The sequence below is a fragment of the Scomber japonicus genome, chromosome 19, assembly GCF_027409825.1.
Source record: "Scomber japonicus isolate fScoJap1 chromosome 19, fScoJap1.pri, whole genome shotgun sequence".
NCBI lineage: Eukaryota > Metazoa > Chordata > Actinopteri > Scombriformes > Scombridae > Scomber > Scomber japonicus.
Genome location: NC_070596.1, coordinates 6,598,609 through 6,617,624, shown reverse-complemented (window position 1 = coordinate 6,617,624; position 19,016 = coordinate 6,598,609). Strand labels below are relative to the sequence as shown.

Below are 19,016 nucleotides of genomic sequence, written 5' to 3'. Positions count from 1 at the left end.
ATACCAATCATATCACATTGAATGAGCAAGTCCTGAAATTACAAAGGAGGTGTAAAGTAGCCAATCACTACTGATATTGAATTTTCTTGATTGGTCATTAGCTCCTTTTCCTTTCTCACATAAAATGGAAACTATTCACTGGTCTTGTTACAGAGGAGCTGTGTTACTGGGCGTGTAAAGCCTTTTTTCTGTGTGTGAGGGTGTGGATAACAGGTTGTTGTGGCCGAGTGGTTAAGGCGATGGACTTGAAATCCATTGGGTTTCACCCTCGCAGGTTCGAATCCTGCCAGCAACGAGACATCTTCTTTGGTATTAACCACTGCTCAATAATGAGGCATGGCTGTGTTGTCTAGTATACCAGCTACATGAAGGAAGTTTCAGTGTTACTGAATAAACTTTGACCTGCTCTTTCTACCACACTGTTCTTTTGGTGATGGTTGCTGTGGCCGAGTGGCGATGGCCTTAAATTCCATTGGGTTTTACCATTGCTGTGTCCCTACATGCTAAATCTACAAAGAATACTACACACTATAAAGTGTTTGAGTTACTATAAAACCTGTCTACCTTTCTTTTACGGCAGCCAAGTGTACACCCAACTGAATGTCAAGACATTTGTGGCTGAGTGGTTAAGGTAATAGACTCAAAATCCATTGGCCCATGTGTCGGTTTGAATCATGCCAATAATGACTTGCCATGTCCTTTGGTTCTTCTACTAAGTCTGCTCCACAGGTCTTACATAAATCCAACAAGTGTTTTCCGGTCAACCATCAAATCTCTCAAATTTCTAACAGTCAAGTATTTCAATACTTTCTTTGGCATAAAGTGGTTTTAGTGAAAACTATTCAGAGACAGTACATGAGTTATCTGGAGTAACTGGGACATTGGTGGAGGAAAAAAGAAATCTTAGAAGTGCATGCCTCTAAATGTAGGCTAATGAAACTGCAGCTGTGATACTTAGAAGTGACATTCAACTAGTCTTGCCAATTTAAAATAAGGACAGTAAGGACTCATAGCAGTTACACCAGTTAAACACAAGCCATATTTTGTGTTCATTATATTTTTCAACCTAAGGGTTTAGTCATGTATTTACCTGTTAATGGTAGCTGCTCACCTGTCCCCAACCATTCACAAAATCACGGCCTTCAAGTTTTAATAGATAAGAAAATTTTATGGTATTTCAAATTTAGTTTTCACTCATAGGGTAAACACTTTCTGGTTGCTTACCAGAAGCAGTTATTATTCCAGAGTTGTGCTGTCGAATCTTGAAATCTAAGAGGAGCCTCATTTTACTAACTTCAGACAAATGGAACAGTAGTTCACACCAAAGAAGACGTCACGTTGTTGGCAGGATTTGAACATGCGAGGGTTGAACCCAATGGATTTCAAGTCCATCGCCTTAACCACTCGGCCACAACAACCTGCTATATACCCACAAAGGAAAAAAGTCCACCTCAGATCAGAATCTTATGCTTCCCCCTTAACAAGGCCAGTGAATGGTTTCCATTTTTATTGACAAAGGATAAGACGCTAATGACAATACCATTTACTGTTCCCTGTTATTGCATACAGAGGATCCTCTCCACACACTACTACCATATTGAGCAGGAGTGGAGGGAGAATACTGCTCCATGTCCTCAAGTGGAAGGACAGTCCGATATGATGATTCCTGCTGCATGATCTGGCTGTTCTCTGCAAACCATGCTGACTCCAGGTCTTCCTGGCTGATCTTGCAACTATGAACGGCGAACACAGAAAGTGAGTCCACCATCTGCATGACGAGACCATCATCAGAGTCATCACCCTTGTACACGGCTCTGAGAGCATGAAGCTGACGAATTGCTGGAGAGTAACTCACTACACTGCAAACAGCTAATCCTCTGCTGGTTAACCAAGCAATCAACTCAGTGTGCAAAGACTTGGCATCTGAAGAAGAGAGCAACAGCAGCAGTCTCACTCCACCAATGAAACGTCTGAGTCATTTCTTAAACACAAACTAGGACATCCAGCAGTTCCTGGAGGACCTGCAAACTCCTAACTCTGCATTTATTTAGTATGTGACCCACAATGTTTGTGACCTTGACATTTGGCAGGTTACAGTAGTGATAATTTCTACCTGAGGGCTGTCCTGAGTGTCTGGCAGGGCTGCTTACAGCAGCGTCGTGTATCGGCTTTAATGGACTGTATATCCTCATGCAGGGCTGGTCTCTGAGTCTGGCATCGCTGGCCTTGATAACCCAGGTAGTGTCTTGCCCTGCAGTTCATCCACCCTCTCATTCTCATACATATTTTACACTGGCCTGAGCATCTTGCAGAGCTGGTGAGGCTCCTGATAGGGTCTTGCACCAGGGCCCATGTAGACAGACAATTTAATTAAACTCTAAACTGCTTGTAGCTGTCCACATGTAAGTTAGCCCTGTGTGTGTTGTGATTGGCTACCTGCGGTATCTTGAAGTAGTTTTCACATTTAGAGTTTAGCCAGGCAAAGTGTCGAACAACCCTAAGACCCCTGACTCCAGGGGCCAAACAGTCCCTAAATGTGTCAGTTGATTTTTGTAATTTGACTTTTTTTTAAAGTCCATGTAAAGTAAGAATAAATATGTGTTCTGAGTTTGTCATACCACAGTAAAGTGTGTTGTTAACCACCCTGCCAAATATGATTTTTAAAAAATCGCCAAATATATGAAATTAAGCTTCAAAGTTGTGTAAAAATCAGCCTTTTTCTCTGCTGCCAAACACTGTGGGAGTGCCCGCCGAGTCCACTGAAACCCCGCCTCTTACCAAGTGTCACCTGTCAATCAAAGTCACAACCTCTACCCGAAACATGGACGCTACTTCTGAGAGCTTTCTGCTGCTATCGGCAGCTAACTCAGCTAACGGTAGACTATATTAGTAGTAGTGTGCACTGAATGTATTTATACCTCTACAGCAGCAGGGGCACGTTTATGCCAATTTCAGACCCGCCCACTAAATCCTGAACACAGAAATCTTAAAACCCAGTTTGTGAAGCCTTTTTACACCTTTTTTACAAATATATTTATGACCTATTTAATGTGTTTAGAAGAGAATGTCTGAATTCACTTTACACAGTCTTTAAGCTGGTGTGCATTTCTAAATTTTCTTTTTATAATACAGTTTCTTTTTATAAAACCTCAGTATTGTGAAATACTCTCTCATTTTGTCTTGGAGACATGATGTCAGGGACAGTCGGGTGGAGCGACTAGTTCTATCACCATCTGGTCACCAGAAGAAGGAGGCACAGCAAGTGCTCTCACGATGCACACCCACTCACCAGCCGTGCACATGCGCACGCAGGCAGGCAGGCACACACACACACACACACACACAGTCTTACCTCTGTTATTTCTGGAAACTTACCCTAACCCTAACCTTAACCACACAAAAAACAGTGTTTTACCAATTGGGGACATGGCTTTATTCCCCAATTGCACAGGCTGTCCCCAATTAACTGGCGTTAAGTCTGGTTTGCGTCCCCAAAAGTGGCTTAGGTCAGACCCACATACACACAGGATCATTCACAATTATATGGACAAGAACATTCAGCAAGCAGTCAATCAAGTTAAAGTTATTTACTAAATGGGTTTCCAGTGTTATCAAAAATCATATAAAATACATACCAAATGTAAACATAAAAAAGAAACGCCCCGTTACGTCTTTCTTGACAAGGGCTCCGGTACGAAAACCTGTGATGTCACGGGGTTGGTTGGTTGGTTGAGTTCACCAGGTGTAACGGTTGAGACAGTGACAAGTTAGTGAAGGATGGAGACAGTGACAGATAAAGATAGTGAAAGATATAGATAGTGACATTTAGAGATAGTGAAGGATATAGTGACAGTTAGTGAAAGTCAGATAAATAGTGAAAGTTAGAGACAGTGAAATATAATAATAGTGAGACACAGAGGCAGTAAACAATACACAGATCAAGACCGTTAAAGACGATGGAGAATGAAGAACCACAGGACAGAAGGGAGGCCATTACTGTATTGCTCCTGGATGTAGGAATATGTTTTACAGAGTTAAAGCCAAGGAGAAAACAGTTATTTCATGTGTGCCATTTGAAGGGTTGTGCCAAATGTTTGGTGAGGCCACCAACTATCACCAAAAGATAGGATTTGGGATTCAGATTAAAACAGAATGCATTGATGGTCATGATTATATGTGGCATTCTCAGCCCTTACTTCCCGGAGTAATGGAGTGCAATGTATCTGTTCCTGAGGCTGTATTCGTCACCGGACACCGGCAACGAATGTGGTCCATTTATGGAGGTGTGTGAAACAATTGGTCTCGAAACTATTCCAAAAAGACAGTGGTTCAACATCCAGAAGGCCTATGTGATCCCAGAGGTCAACAATTCCTGGAGTTTACACAATAAGGCTGTACTCAGTTCCGTGGTTGATGAGCCACAAATTGTGTCAGGGGGCTGCAGATATGACAGCCCAGGTCACAATGCGTCTTATGGAACATACTCACTCCTAGACATAAACTCTAACTTGGTGGTGGCACAAGAAACAGTTAAGGTCACAGAAGTGAAAAATGTTGGCTTGAAGTGGATGGTCTGGAGAGGTGCCTCTCTAAATTAGAACAACATGATGTAACCACAGCTGTTTTGGCAACTGACTGCCACCCGTCAGTACAAAAGGTAATGCACCAGGAGCATACATCCATAAAGCATGAATACGACCTGTGGCACATTGTTAAATCAGTGAAGAAACTGCTGCGGAGCCACAACGAGGAGTTGTTGGTGTGGGTCAGAATGATAACAAACCACCTCTGGGTAGTGATGGGAACGGCAGTTCTTTTTACTGTACTGAATCTTTAGAATCCGTTCATTAAAATGATTCGTTCACCGAATCGTTCAGTGCTCTCCAACTCCCTGAACTGATAAACAGCCAAATAATCCGTCATTCAGTTCATGATTCAGCCCTGAGGTTCACGTTCACTTACTGAGGGACGGTGCGTTCAAGGACTATATTATACAATCATTCGCGGGAGACGCAGCGCTGCTTATACATGCACTAAAAATATTACACAGTGAAAGTGTCTTCTGTGCACAGTAAAATAACATAACATGATGCTACACTGATGTTAGCAACACAGCGCTAATGTTAGCAGTACATGTACTGAACGTGAATCAACTCCTCAGCCCTCAGTGCCCTGAGTCAGTGAGTGACTGACACAGCGCCACTTTCAGCAGTTCGCGAACGATTCATTGAACGACCTGCTGAGGACGTGAATCTCGTTCACGTACTGTGCTGAAAGTGGGCTGAATCATGAACTGAATGACGGCGAATCACGTTCGCGAACGAATCATTGAACGACATGCCCTGCACTGGTGACTCTCACTCACTCTTCTGTCTCCTCTCCTCTCATTACTTTATGTGTGCCTAAGTCCATTACGATAATGGGGATGGGGGCGTGTGTGTGTGTTTGTTTTCGTTAGCCATTAGCTTGGAGAAATTGATGCTATTGGCATGAAAAGCGTATCCCCGCGAAGGGGAAACAGAATCACTTAGAGTCAGTCGAAGTGTTGTCGTTCACTGAGTGATTCGTTCGCAGTGAACGAGTGAGTGAGTCGCGGCAGTTCCACTCCCGACCGGCAGCCATGCTCGCGGCAGAGCTCAACTGAACTGAACTGAGAAAGGAACGAATCAGTTCATGAAGTGATTCAGTTCACTTCGTTCACTCAAAAGATTCGTTCGAACGAACGACAAGTTCGCGAACGACACAACACTACCTCTGGTTCTGTGTCAACACATGTGAGGGAAGTGTCACAAAATTCAAAGAAAAGTGGACATCAATCCTCCATCATATAACTAATGTGCACCACTAGATGACTGGTGAGACAATGTACAAGTGTGAACACCCCACCTACACTGCTGAAGAAGAAAGTTGAGTTCCATGGCTCCTCCCAACCTCCACTGCCTTTCAGCACCTGCTGAGGATTGTACTGGACAAGCTACTACTTAAAAAAATAGAAAAAAACACACTGGGCATTTACACAGGGCAGCTAGAAAGTCTAAGTATGCCACAAAGGAAGACATTTCTGAGGGAGAGTTTGGAGGCACGTCTCTGCATTGCTGCACTGGACCACAACAACAGTGTTAACAGGGAGACAGCCAAGACCAAGGAAGGTGATGAGAAGCATAAACACCACTATTCAAAGCCTGCTAAACAATATGTTGTGACCCCACTGAAGGTGCAGAAAGATTATATGTTCAGGAAGAACATTGTATCAGGAGTGGTTAATAGATACAGGTCGTCATCCATCCGTGCAACATTTCAAGAGCTGAAAACTGAGTGTTTTGTCACTCTGGCCAAGCACAAAGGTGTAGAAAAACTACAAAAAGCTCTGTCCATTGCCAAGCATCTGAGCAGGTTCAAATCCTCACAGCCCACAAACACAGCTCACTGAGGAAGAGCAGCGAGGTTTCTTAGTAAGTTAAACTGTGGAACACTTGTGGAACATGGAACGTCTTTCTTGAAAGCAGTCGAGGACGATTTTGTTTCAGACTACAGGTACACAGTGATCGTATGTACCTGAAGCTCCACTGCAGACTTTTGTGACAAGCAGCTCACATCCCAAAGAGAAGATGATTGCCTGTCAAATGGCAATGAATCCCCCCATGAACGTCCCCTTAATCCATGATTTTGATTCAGAGTGCTAAACAGAGGTAACCTGGCTGACATGCTGCATAGGGCCCTTTGATACATGCTCACAAATTTGACAATGAGTGGGCTGATGCTGGATGTATAAATATACCTGAAGCCGAACAAATTTGCTAGTAATCTTGTGTTATCTGTTCTTTAATGAAACTAAAAACACAGAAATATCAGATATATCTAAAGACTTAAGTAAAATCGTGATGGGATTGTGTTTACTCTTCCTTAGGCCTCCTTCCTTAGAGAGAGCTTGCAAGGTAGACTAGTAAACACACTGCTCCCTTATCGTCATGAAGTTGCCTGAGACCTTCCCTTTCTCTGAAGACTTCTGTAATTAGGCTTTAATTGCCTTATTAGCTCTGGCTATCGATGCAGGACGGAAGGCAGAAAGAGAGAAAGGTCAGACGAGGAAGAGAGCTGGAGAAGAAGACAGGTAACAGCAAATAAGAAAAGGCTGGACAAAAGGAGAACAGCAGAAAATGGAGGACACAGGGAGGCATCCACCCACACATACACACATGCAAACATACAGGTATTGCCACAGGACATATTCTTTAGGGGACACTCAAGTATCCCAGTGAGGCAGCTGGAGCAAGTGAAAAGAATTCAAATTAAATTAGTATATGATATAGATGAATAATGACACTAGTTGAATGTCTGTCTACATTGACAGAGCTTGAAAGGGAGTGTGTGTTGACCTTGGATGAAATGGCAATCATGTCCAATGTGGAGTTGCACATACTTACAGGAAAACTGTAAGGTCTTTTGACTTTGCCAGGTCATACAGGCTTGTGTGTTCATGTTGGCTTGAAAAAACAGTGAAGTAAGTAGTGGCATATCATTACAGTGGCAATTCTACCTAAGGAGCAAAGTACAGGTCAATAATTATTGAAAGAATACAGAGAGCAGGATCCATAGGGTCACATATGCGTAATGTCACCACCAACATGGATAGAAAATCCTTTGGGGTTGACCACAATAAAACGTCAGTGTCACGTCCAGCAACACCAGACAGGCATGTCAATTCCGTACCTAATGTTAGGGGTGTAATGATATACTCAGCTCACGAGACGAACTGAGACAATACACGATATTGGGTTCACAAGACGAGATTTTAACACTATTTTTAAGAAAACGTCAATGACAAAATATAGGACTGGAAAAATAGTATTTTATTTGACTGAAAGTAATAAAATGCAGAACTAATCTTGTGATGAATGTAAGGTCTACTTTCTTAGTATAGATTATTATATACACAGTAAAAGACAATATGTAAGCACTGTGAACTATGGAGGAGTTTTTAACCTCTAATTGAAGCTGGGTGTGACCTTATTGAACTCCTTTCCACAAATTGAATATAAAAAATAAAAACTGTATAAATAACAAAAATAAATAAAACTAAATTGTTCTTAGTCTTATTTTTAAAGTGCAAACAATGAATGCAAACCATAATCAAACTATAACTTAATACTAAAGTGCAAACTTGTCTTCACACATGATACAGAGATAAGAGATGGTTACAACTACACAGCCCAGCTTAAGATATGCTTAGGTTCTTTTTCAAGAATATAAGCATGTCTATATTTTCTGGCAGCAGTTGAGACCTTTGGGCATTATGTCTCCTGAAGTAGAGAAGGCGCACTCACTTGGAACAGAGGTAGCAGCTACAGAAAGAAATGCTCTCGCAAGAGACAGCAGAGGATATTGAGGGCAGTTTTCCACCACTTCAGAAGGCAGCTACTGCGTGGGATAGAGGCCTCTCTTCTGTAGTGTTCAATTTCCCTCTCGAGCTGTTGCAATGTGTTGTGGCTCATCAGAGAAAGAGTCCCATAGAAGATCCTCAAGCGCTGTCTTTTTGGAGGCAGGTTCTGTCACTCCTTGCAACAGTCTCATAGGGTTAGGGTCTCATTGTTATTTCGGTGGCTCTAGCACTTGTCTGTGGAAGTTGTAAGCGTTGTTTGACCTTTTCACAGTTTTTTTTCACAAGCACAGTTGATTTAAGCAGAGAGCTGTGGTGATTCTGCAGGTGTCTCTGCGTAGTGCTTGTATTAGCCTTGGTGTATGGCACTATTTTCTTGCAGTGCTTGCATACAGTTCATGTATTGTCGGTCACTCTGCTGCCGTTCATTTTTTCTACTGGGTAGCCAAAATGCTGCCACACAAAGGATTTTAAAGTGGCGGGGGCATCTTCAATGGTAATTTCGTCACAGTCCATGTTGGTTGCAGATGTATACAGCTTTCACCTCGACGAGAAATATCGTCTCGCGAGATCTCGTTCATTAAATCGTTCCAAACACCAACATGAATATAAACTCAAATGTACTGAGTTTTGACAGCAGGCCGTCAGCTTCAGAGGCCGCTTTGGGTGTGCTGCTGGTGTGGTGTTGGATGCAATGCAGGGCTTTGATAATTGCGAGGAGGCTCTGTATGACTGCTTCAGTTGCTTGCTTCATGGAGGCCCACCTGTGTTGGACAAGCTTTTCAGTGTTAGAACAGTTCTCTCCAGTTGCATGTTATCCTGTTCCTCTTCTAGTATTTTAAATCTTGGAAGGCTCGAAGTTAAAAAGCTGTGCAAGGTCTCAAGTGTACCAAAAATATTTTAGTGCTACACAAACAACATGCAGCACCCATAAGAGTGAGGTTAAGGTTGTGTGCGCAGCAGTGGACATAGAATGCCTTGACATCGTCCTTGCACCATTATGTGCCTGCCCCCTCATATCACTTACATGGAGACCAATGTCCTTTGTCAGCGCATTGTGCAGGAGATCATAAAAGGACTCTGCGTCACCATCAGGCAACTCCTCAAATTTAATAAAGTGCTCAATGCTGTTCCCTGTTCTGGTGACATCTCAGTGAAAGAGAAAACTGTCCATTGTCGTTATAGCTATGGTGGAGCCCACAATAACTGAAAAAACGTTGACTTTTCTTCATTGAATATGGTGCTTAGTGTCTCTGAACGCTGGACTTTTTGTGTCTCAATCCGCTCTGTCCCTTTTTTAAATGAAGAAAACCCCATACGTGCATCGGCCTTTCCCAGCAGTGTTGTTGGAGTTTTTGCAAAAAAGTCAGCAACAGAAATATAACAGTCGGTTTGCTTTAGGTGAGTAAACCAACCATTGTCACAATGTCATGTGTTATGCTTAATCACAGTGTGAAACGTCACAGTTAATTAATCGTGAAGGCTGCCAAAAACCGCCAAATGAAGTACAGTAGATTCAGCAGGCAGAACCGAAGTTGCGCCAATACGGAACGAAAGCAACGTTACACCAGCACTACATTCAGATTCCCACTGACTCGCCCACTGTATGAAAGTGTTACCATGGCAGAAAGACTCATGGTGGCGAGAACTTATCACTCACCCAGTTTACCCACACTCTTATTGGCAATACTAAAATTATGTCTGGTTTTAAATATACGTAATATTCTGCCATTGTAAAATATTTTATATCATCTTAAGTCAATGTCGCTGTAATATCATCTTGGTATGGTTTACTTTACTTAATTTCCTTTCTCTACCTTTAGCCCAAGACTGGGGCTCCTGCTGCCACCCAACAACATACTGTATCAGAGGTCTTTGCGAAAAGTGTGATGTATGCCCCTACTCCAAAGCAAGCCCAAGATTTGAATGAGGCTGTGACCTATTTCATCGCGAAGGATATGATGCTATGTCACGTTGTGGAAAAACCTGGGTTTCTCTATCTTATGAAGAAGGCAGCGCCACAATACAAAGTCCCATCAAGAATGTAGTTTTCCACAAACAAAATACCAGCCAAGTACGAGCAAGCTTGGAAGAACAGCTGGCGATGGGATGTCATTTAAAAACACTCCCCATCTATCAGCTGCAACTGTCAGGCCAAGTCACTTTGACAAGACATAAAAGTTCTGGGCTGAAATACATGGTGCATCCAAAAAAACATTTTCTTTTCTGACTACAGGGTGGCTCCTGTAGCAAGTTGATCATTGGTTTGATTTCAAGTCATCCTGCTAATTACAGGGCTGAGCAGGCTCCACATGGAGGAATACCAAAAGGCACCTTCTTCCAGGACATTGTCCATCTGTTCCATGGGATAAAAAATAGGTCAAAATGGAGGTTGGAAGTCAAACAGGGTTGATAATGGCAATGACATCAATTTTGGCCATACTGGATGCTGACACGAGGACACAGGTTTGTGTTAATGTCACCCAGGACTGACTTGAAAATACATTCAGCTGTAGGAGGTCTAAAAATCCTGTCCCACCTCCAGTGGAATTCCATCATATACTGAGAATCATATCAGTGGGGCAGTTTCTCATAGCCATCAGGTGTGGGAGCTACCAGGAAGATGACAGCAGGTTTTTGGCAGACTTGCTGGACACACTGGAGCAAAATATTACTATATCAGTCAGAGTGGAACAGCAGCAGAACAGAGCAGCACCTGAGCTCACAAAAACTGAGAAATCTATTCTACAAGGCCACATTGTCCACAAAGTCATGATGTTTACCAACATCTGTGAAAAATGCAATATTGCAACTAAGCACAATGATGGCAGTCCTGCTGGAGAAAACACCATCTTAAAAGTGAACTTAAAAGAGGTTTAAGGCAGGTACACTGGGTATCTTAGAGAAAGAAGCTCAGGCACTCTCTGCTGTGGGGTACAAGAAAAAATCATTAAAAGATTCATACAGCTGAGTATAAGAATTATGGTAAAAAAAATAAAAAAAAACCTCCAAGATGACAGAAAAAAACAACCACCTTGGCCATTTTAGGAGCAAGAACCAATCCAAAAAGTAGAAAAGGAACAACAGTAGCCAAGCTTCACCACCTGGCAACACTCAAACAGTTTCTAAGGTGCTATAACTTATTAGTTGTTACAGTGGAAACATCTGGACTTACCATTGCTCCTACAAGTGCTCCAGCACACAGTCAACAAAACTGCTTCTCCAACATCCAGCACCCAGCACCCAGCCAACAATACTGCTCCTTCACTGGTTTATCTAGTTTACTCCATGATGCAACTCTCTCTTCTTTAGGTTTCTGCACAGAACCATCTGAGAAGTTCATGGAAACTGTTTGGAAAAGGGTACTTTCAAAAAATACATGGCCATCTATCACCATGTATCCGTCTTACCTTGCTATAGATTTGTGACTCTGGTTGATCCAAACCATAAGGGGTTTGGACACAAGTGTATTTGACGCCTGACAAGACGGATTTTTGCTTGATATCGTGTTGTCAGAATTTTGCGGATCCAGCTACCTTGTAATGTAATCTGCCACCCACTGCACACACTCAGCATACACTTCTTGTAGTTGTAAACTGAGGAAGAGGGCTGTTTGTATTAGTGTTGATTTCTCTGTCTGTGTATGAGTATTTTCACTGTATGCATGCTGCACAAATTTGCGCCATATAGTGTACCGCAGCGAATGTAATACCTGTGAGTGTGGTGTACGTTCGGTGCATGGGTGGATCAATCCATCAGAGGAAACGAAGGAGCGTTCCTTTCTTTCCTGCATGTCGATCCCCAGCCTCATTAGAACCCATTCAGTCAATCAAGCATGAACCCCTAACACAATAACATGCAAAGTGCTTTGTCTGGGTGTAATTGGCCTTGCCAGAGCTGTTTTTTTTAAACTCAAACGGTTTACTTGGCTCTCCTGTCTCGGACAGCAGCCAGGAGCCCTCTCCAAGAAATGCAGCTGGCTGAAAGAGGATGGAGAAATTAGATAAGGTCGGAAAGGCAAAGAGATAAAGATCGGGAAGGATATATTAAAAGGAACAAGATAGAAGTACGGATTATTGGTCTCCCCTGTGGGTTCATTCTAGCTTTATAAAGTAATTTAAGCCATTTTTCATAAGGTTCTGCTCTTGGTTACGTGTGCTATCTCTGTTTCTGTGTGCATTGTGTGTGTGCATGCATCAGTACTGTGTGTGGTCATCCAGAACTCCTGTCTGTCGCAATCACACTTGTTCCCCATTGTATCCCCACAGGAGAGACTGTTTGTTCGCTGTGATAGATAGTATAGCTGACTGACACTTCCAGTAAAATTGACTCAATGACTCAAGCCAGGCCATTGCACCCCAAGCTGCTAAGATAATCATCCAACACTACCATCTAGTTAAACAACAAAGCACTTCTTTTAACACAAAGTCTAAAAGCTTGTAGGTTGCAACAAACTTTGATTCGCAAGGAGGTTTTAAATGTTTCCTTTTCTTAACAAAACCCATATTCCCAAATGTATTATCCTGCCATGCTTTCTGTGCTTCCTTCCTGTAAATTGGACCCCCTTATCCTGTGTCATGGTTATGATGTGAATCAAAAAAGCCAAATTAAATTGCCTAATTGGTTTCCAAGGGAAGGGTAAAACAGATTTAAATTGACCGCTGGTAATGGCCTTCCACATTGGTTTCTGCTGTTTCAGGAGGATTTAGCAAAAACAGTTATTTTGCCCCACCTCTTATATGTCCTCTTTCTGTCTCCCTTTGTCTCCATCTGGGAGCTTTTTAACCCTTTGCTTCTCCACTTTCTAGTGTCCTTATTCATATTCCCTAAAATAAAAAGGATGATGATGATGATACAGCACTGCATATCAATTATTCAGGCCTAAGTGGCTATGGTGTTTTGCTTTTTTCTAGTATAGTCTTACAGGACTCACTTGACAAAAGATAATTTAAATCTCTTTATTTAGGCCGTGCATGTTTTTTTTCCACAGTGATGTAGCTTGTACATTTGACACCAATCTTGGCAGGGTTATAACAGTCATGTACAAAAAACACAATGGAAATGGCGAATTGTATTCTCAAAAAATGGTCCATGAAATGCTTACTGTAGGTTTTGTATTGAAGCACTGCTTCAGGGGTCATGTCTTATATCCACAAGATGGCAGTGTTGTACATCTCTCACATGGAGGACGTCCTTAGTGCCTTCCTCTAGAGGTGTTCTGTACATGGTTGGCCTGTAATGTGAACTTCGTAACTTCATAGATCTGTGTGCTTCTGTGTGCTCGTGTGCATAGCCTTGAACAACAGCTTGAAGTAAAGCATGTAAACACAACTATATTTAAGTGCACACAGGATGTGAATACTTCACATGTGTAGTGTTGAGGAAGCTGAGGTTGTGTGATTCTGCAAGAACAAACTGTACAGTGGGAAACAATAGTTTTTTTTTCATTGCCACATTCACATCATGTAATATGATACATTGTGCACATCATTGTTTGATGTGTCTTTCAGCTTGCACATGACTGCTCTGATAGTTAGATTGCAGTTCTGGAAATTACACATTAACTATCTGAAATGCAGGGCAAAGGATACACAGTTATAAAATGTGTCTGAAGTAAAGGCAAATGAAACAAGCTTTTACAGTCGGTGAACAACTTTATAGTAGTATCATTGAGATTGAATGTGGGTCAGCTTAAGGTTTGTCTGACTGTTTGTCTGAGTGTAAGTGATGTCAGGTACTAGTGATGATGTTCACATCCTTATATTGATGTCTCTCTGGGTACAGTATGGGGGAATCAATGAGGAACTCCTTTTTTGTCAAAGTCACATTTGAGTTTTTACCTCTAAACAGTTTTCTAAATTTTGCTCCTCAGCTGCCAAGAAGCTACATTCGTATTTCCAAGGCCTCACTTACAGCACTCATTTGGTCTAATGGTTATGTAACAGGCAAACACAAGCAATTTGCTGTTGTTTTGAAAGGAATACAACCTGTCTATTGATAAACCCATACTGCTATCATTATCTGATAACTGCAACTCCTGTACTAAGTGATAATACTGGGCAGATAGTTATGGATTTTTATTTTAAAGTATTCCCTTTACAGACATATGTGACTTTTTATCACAACTGATCGTAGTGGAGTAAAAAACTTATGAGCAGCATGAACTTCTATTAAAATTCATAAAAAGTGTTATTTATGGGAAAACTTGTTACATAATAATAATGATAACGGTTATAATAATAAACGACAAAAAGTTTTTTTTTCTACCATTGCATTGTTATGAACACAGCAGGAGAGGGCAGCATTTTGGCTTTGCTAATAAAGCACTGATATTCAGTGGTACATAAAGCTCCCACGCTTTTTTAATTTTTTGCCTTTCATCCAGCAAATCTGCAGTATTTGTTTTGGAAGGGGGTGGGTATTGGTGGGGGGTTCTTCATAAAAAAGAACAATATATGGTGGTATACATGGCTATTATTAGTGTAGTGTTTGGTTTATTGACATCTAATTAATATAATGTGACAATAGCCAAAGGTGTTTACAATCTATGGTGTACATCCTGGAGGAACTGGTGTAAAAGAGGAAGCCCTCAAATTTGACTGTTATCAGTCTATTGAATAGGCTTTATCATCGCACATCTGTCCCAGATATATGTGCTAGTTGGCCCCTACGAGTAGTCTTGTACTAGTGGATTGAGGATGCTGTTATCACCCATTTATTGAGCAAATACTGATGGAGCTTAGTATGAGTTTCTGTTATCAGGCATGTGCTGTCATGTGACTGCTGTTTATTGCTGTAAAAACTAATGAAAACAAATAACAAAAAAAGGCTGTCATTACTTGCAATATTTTAAGCAAGAAATTTGCATTTTATTAGTAAATGAATTGCAACAATTAGTAAATGCATATGATGTTTAATTTGTCTGTTATTACAGAGATTATTGTTGCTATGTGGTTGCCAATGACACAACCCAGTCTTACAGCAGTTTGTGAAATAAATAAATCTAAAAATCTAAATTTAGCATGACTTTCAAACTAATGTATTTTATGTGGAAGTAGGTTTCATACCTGCACCATGTCTGTCAGTTGGGACTAAGGATCAGTAAAGTCATTGTACCGTCTCAGACCTACTGAATGTGACAGTTTCACAACCAAGTTGATTTCAGATGACACCGCTCCTGTGGGTCTGCTACAAAAGAGAGGTTGAAGCGTTCGTCAGATGGTGTGATGCAAACATTTTAAAACTGAATGTGGGTAAGACAAAAGAGCTTATTATTGATTTCAGAAGGAAGAGGGAGGATCTCTTTTCAGTCAGTATTAAAGGTCAACAGGTCGAGGTTGTTGAAACATAAATATCTTGGTGTCCTTCTGGACAATAACTTAAGTTTTAAAAAGAACATTTTTCAAGAAGGCTCAGTCAAGACTCTTCTTGAAACTCAGATATTTTAATGTTAGCAAGAACCTTTTACATGTGTTCTATCAGGGAATCTTGGCTAGTGTCATTTGTTATGCTGTGCTTTGCTGGAGAGGCAGCATCTGTGTTGATGACAAAAACCGAATCAACAAGCTGATCAAAAAAGCTGGCTCTGTGATCGGCATTAACCCAGACTCACTTGAAGTCATTATTGAAAAGAGAACGAGGTCCAAATTAAAAACAGTCTCACCCCTTGAAGGCCATCCTTTACACAGTGTCTTTAACAATGTAAAAAGCTCCTTCAGTTAGCGACTTGTGATGCCTCAGTGTTCTACTGGACGTTTTAGAAGGTCTTTTGTTCCAGCAGCAGTCAGATTTTTTAATGAACGCTTTTAGTTGTTGTTCTGATCAAATGCTGTAGATCATGTTTCTAATGTGTTTTATTTATTTATTTACTTGATTGTACTTTCTGTATGGTTGTATGTATGAGTGTGCTTAATAAAGTAATAAAGTTTTCTAATTTAAAGCACTGGGATTCAAATTTGAGTTTTTATGAAGTTTTTATCAAGTGTTGAGTGAATTGAGCTGGCTAACGTTAGGAGAAGCTATCTGCCAGAATACATCAGCTAGTCTTGTTCCATTCCTCATAAAGTGTCCCTGATTAACTTTAACACAGCTTGGTAGATACAGATTTGTAAGCTGTTTTATGTGTTTTACTCAACAACATAGGAAGCTAAGCTAACGATGTGTTAGTGGTAGTAGTACGTACAGAGTAGACGGAGCAGAGGAGCTGTATTGTTCCTGCTGTCACTGCCTGATCACCACCATCTGGGTGACTACATTAGACTTCATTGGAGTTGAGTTTAACATAAAGAAGAAAGAAGATGAAAGTAACTTAATGACTGAATTAAAAGAGCAGCTGCCAGTAGTTTCTGGTTGATGTTTTGGTATGGTTTGTTTTACCGAACCAGAAGCATATCTTAGTGTGATTACTTCACATGTCAATATATGTTAGAGATGTTTTCAAACTGTTGACTGTGTGCAACTATCATGAGTACTTTCGCACACAATGCAAATATTACGTGTCGAAAAAGGAACCATTTTTTTCAGAACAAGGTTAGTTTTTCTGAGTATTTTACAAAGTAAATAAAAGTATCAACCAATCACAAAGTGAAATTGTTATAGACAGCTGTTAATTGTGAAGGCACTGAGTTTTGAATATCCCACTTCATGTTTTGAATTTATTTACATTATCTACTTTGACTGATAAAGTCAGTCTGTGAGCTCACCTGCATCACTAAAGACAGGTATGCTCACTTGCAACGGTGGCCAGAGAAATTAAGTGATTAAAATGAATCAGTGTATAGATCATCATATGCACACCCGTATTTATACATATAAGTTATTTCTTTCCATGGAGCCGACAGTTCTGTAATTTTAGGCTGTAAGTCAGCCTAGTGAAGGTATTTTGCCCAGTCGCTGTTCTCTCAGCTCCCTGGGACCTACAGCTGACAGATGGCTGCATCTGTGGACAGAGACACTGAATGTATCATCACTGGATGATGTTGGCACCATCCAGCGTCTCTGTCTACAAGCCGGCTGTCTGTCAGCTGCAGCTCATAGGGAGCTGAGAGGAGAGCGGCTGGACAAAATGCCTTCACTAGGCTGACTGATAACAGAATGAGCTTGTGTTTCTGTGGCAAATTTGTATTGCTGCCGGTGTGAAAAGCTTTTATGCCAAATATGGCTTTTATGGCAACTATTCCGTGTATTGTTTATTTGTCATGGCCCCAGTGTGTAAAATCCTTTAACCTGCTGCCTGTTTCAGGTACGCTTGGCAGGTAAGATGGCAGTCCCGCTCACACAGGCACAAAACAGATATGGCAGTGATGCAAATTGGTCAGTGATGAAGCCCCCAGGAACAGCACTGGGCTTTGAAGCCAGTATGACATGGTGGCCAAACCTTGAAATTACAATGTCACATGATGTACATTGGCCCAAAAAGACTTCCACTTAGACTTATATTGTGACAAATGTGTCTTTTAATCAGTGGATAAAAAATTGTCAAAAATAGAGACGGGTCACGATGCAGACGCACCCAGTGGGATCAAGCCTTTACTGGTAAAAAACTAATAAATGAGAAGAAAAAAAAACCAATACAGCTTCTGTGTTCCTGAGTCCTAACTGAAAAAAAAGAAATGTGCTGCAGTTTAAATGCATTTGTTTAAAAGTCATTCTGAGTGCCACAAAAGAAATTGAAAATTCATGTCCATGTACATTTTGTGACTATTTCATGAAATGCACTGGGTTGCATGCATAGCAATCACCATAGCAATGATAAAAAGTCTGAAAGAACAGACAAACTAAACCTATACCATACATTCACTGAGCAAAGATTATGAAAATACAATGCAATTTTTTGCTAGACATTTTAGCAAAATATAAGTGAAAGAAATGGTAATCATTTTTTAAAGCAGAAACCTTGTAGTCATGTGACAGCACATGCACAATAAAGGCCTTCTGCACCTATTGAGCCCCACCTAACACTGGCTCACTGAAATTAATGGGTGATAACATCCTCCTGAACAGGGCCAGAGCTAAAGGGTGGCTTTTGGGCCACAGCCCACAATGTCTTCTCAAAAGCCCTGAAGCTTTAAAAAAAATCTTGTTGAAGTCACTTTTTCTGAACAGTGACTTCAACAAGCCACTCACTTTTATTACAATTGTTATTAAGAGTGAAACTTCTGACACAATTCAGTTGAGGCGGTTTTAAAAAATCAAATAATATTTTTTTGTTTTCCTTTTGATTTAATGCCTTATTTATTTCTATGTGCATTCTTTCTGGAGAGTCAATAAAGGACTAAAATAAATTACAACTACTATTAATGTTTCCAGTAATCATTAAATGCAGTAAAGTTTGAACATGTAAACCTTGTGCTCTGGGTGCTCAGGGCTTAGCCCCAGATCTTGTCAATTCCTAGGTCCACCCCTGCTCCTGAACCTATGGGACAGATGTGTTATGATAACTCAGTCAAATCAGGTACATTTGAAGAAAATTAAATTCTAAAAACAAGCAGCAACTTACTTATTGACTTGCAGCCTGAGGAGAAGATAATTAACCCAATACTTTGAAGGTTTTCTAAGTTGATCTAATAAAGTCAAACATCTCCAGTGGCTGAGTTCCAGACTGATGAGAGACACAAACACACTTCCTTGCATCTTTACA

General features: G+C 40.9%; 1 protein-coding gene and 2 non-coding genes across 3 annotated transcripts in view; 2 read left to right on the top strand and 1 right to left on the bottom strand.

Annotated features, from left to right (window-relative positions):
• The window catches only part of c7b (complement component 7b), a 309,407-nt gene that overhangs the window by 66,590 nt on the left and 223,801 nt on the right, over window positions 1-19,016 (top strand). The gene's annotated exons all lie outside the window — the stretch shown is intronic.
• trnas-uga (transfer RNA serine (anticodon UGA)) lies at window positions 214-295 on the top strand. The gene has a single exon. It is a non-coding gene; the product is annotated as a tRNA-Ser (tRNA).
• On the bottom strand, window positions 1,337-1,418 carry trnas-uga (transfer RNA serine (anticodon UGA)). The gene has a single exon. It is a non-coding gene; the product is annotated as a tRNA-Ser (tRNA).